The sequence below is a fragment of the Austrofundulus limnaeus genome, unplaced genomic scaffold (assembly GCF_001266775.1).
Source record: "Austrofundulus limnaeus strain Quisiro unplaced genomic scaffold, Austrofundulus_limnaeus-1.0 Scaffold857, whole genome shotgun sequence".
Classification (NCBI taxonomy): domain Eukaryota; kingdom Metazoa; phylum Chordata; class Actinopteri; order Cyprinodontiformes; family Rivulidae; genus Austrofundulus; species Austrofundulus limnaeus.
In genome coordinates, this window is record NW_013953259.1 from 127,410 (window position 1) to 129,756 (window position 2,347).

General features: G+C 34.8%; 1 protein-coding gene across 2 annotated transcripts in view; it reads right to left on the minus strand.

The window, feature by feature from the left end:
• The window catches only part of LOC106532940 (zinc finger protein 609), a 24,420-nt gene that overhangs the window by 18,994 nt on the left and 3,079 nt on the right, over positions 1 to 2,347 (minus strand). For both annotated transcript variants that reach the window (XM_014029119.1, XM_014029118.1), the window contains exon 2: positions 1,886 to 2,015. The gene's annotated coding sequence lies outside the window, so the exon portion shown is untranslated. The remainder of the gene's footprint in view (positions 1 to 1,885; positions 2,016 to 2,347) is intronic.

Below are 2,347 nucleotides of genomic sequence, written 5' to 3' on the forward strand. Positions count from 1 at the left end.
CAACTGTTTATTAAATGAAAATTATTTATTTAACCCCATAGAACATTTAATTCTCAGGCATGTTATTCTTTTCAAAGAAAGATTAAAGATAAAGATAAAAAGTTGCTTTGAAAGTGAATAAGTAATTAAATAAGTAAGCCAGGTAATGGCAGGTGCAGAAAACAGCAACGTCCAAAATACATCACAAACTCACCCAAATTAGCAAATTCTGTGAGATTCTGCTTTTTATACTGGAATCCATTTTGTGTCAAATCCATAATTTCCACATTGCTATTTTTTCTTATTTTTTTGAGCACCTGGGAAATTTTTCCACGTACCCCCGTAATATGCTCGCGTAACCCGAGGGGTGCTTGTACCCCTGGTTGGGAATCACTGTGCCACAGTCTGTCCTGCTGGAATGTGATGTGATTTGTGTCACACAGGTGTGATGGAGTGAGTTCAATCCAATAGGATGTCAGGATGGTATATATTTACACTTCTTATCAACCACAATCAAATTCACTCTATCCATGGGCTCCATGTGTCTGGATAGATTTATATTTATAAATTTTTTTTGAACAATGAAAAGATGGAATAAAAACAAGTCAAAGTTGAATAGAAATGAAATACTTTTTGCATTTTTAAAAAGTAAGCAGTAGAAAGTACAGGTAATTGAATTAAGATGTAAGAAGTAGAAGTAAAAAGTAGGCTGAAAAATAATTACTCCACTAAAGTATAAATAACCAAAATTACTACTTAAATAAAGTAACAAAGTATTTGTACTTAGTTACTTGACAGCTCTGGAAGCCTCAGCATTTAAAGAAGAAATTCACCATGGGAGCATGCCTTAGTTCATATAGTTCAACAACAGTAACGCAATTATGGTAGTAATCGATTAATCAATTGATTATTCTGCCGATTAATAAAACAATTGTCAGGTTCTGCAGTAACTACTTAAGCTTATTTTATGGCATACAATTATTTAATATCGTGATGAGGTAATCTACACTTGCTGATGACCATTCTACAATCAAAGTAAATTACTATACCAGTTGTATTTGTTTCATGCATTTTAAGCTCCAATTGCTTGTATTTATGTGTGAGGTCACAGAAAAATCTAAATGCTGTAATTTAATATTTTTAGATTGGAAAACTGAATGTGATCTTTTAAGTTAGAAATTGAGTAAGTAAAACAGGCAATGTAAAGGTTTGAGGTTTGCACACTGTTTTTTTTAGAGTTCACTTGTTATTGTTAGTAAAAGTACATTCGTATTTTTATTAAGACTGTATTATGTTGACAAGGACACAGACAAAGAAAGAGACAAACAGCCATCCACACTCCCAGTCACACCTAGAGTCACACAGAAGAGCTCCAAGATTCAAACTGGGAACTGTGGACTCAGATCCATCTGCTGCAAAGAGTTCTAATCACTTACTGCTATCAATAATAATTTACTATGATAAATTACTGATAATTATCACAATGAGTCCATACCATTATGATCAGGCAATAAAATATTCACACATGTAAATTTATTCCTATTATAAATGAACATGAGTCGTGCAGATATATTTGCATTAAACAAGCTCCGTTCATGTTCCTCTGTACCCCTGAAGTAGCTCTCAGTCTCAACAAGGTTAGTGACCCCCTGTCCTACTAAATCATATTTGGTTTTGGAGATTGTAACAGATTTTACAACACCAGACTCTGACCTCTGACACACGCAGAGTCACGTGCTTAAGTCTTTGTTTTTGTCCTCCCCTTAATTGTAAATAATTGAAAAAGTTATAGGAAATTCTGAACATGTCACTAAATTCACTGTAGATTTGCTCGACTAAAAGTAAACTAGATTTTTAACACTGGATGACAGCCTGTTTTGTCTTAGTGGTCTTGGGGAGCAGGTACCTTGTCTTGAAGAGAGTGGCCCATCTCAGACCTCAGGTGAGTGACTCTTCAGACGGCTGCAGTTAGCATGTTGGGCTCAAGCTAAATCAGTAAAGGCATCTTCTGTCTGCTTCAACAAGTGTGCTTTCACCTGGACAAGACACAAGGTACAGTAAGAAAATACTGCTGAGAACAATGAGGAAAAAGTCAACTTACATGTTCAGAGCAGGTATTTCTGTAAAAACATGGCTCAAATGACACAAAGCAGATTATCCAGAGTTTCTGTGGTAACAGTGGCCTAAAGGGACTCATTTGGTGGGACCTGTTTTCAGAACGCTGCAATTAAAAGTATTTGAAGTTGTGTATTGTGTTTAAAATACAAGAGGGGAAAAAGGTAGAAAAATGTCTGAAAGTGTGCCATGTAACATTTCTAAAAAGACAGTTTTATTATTTCAATCTAAAAACCTTAAATAATTTTAGGGC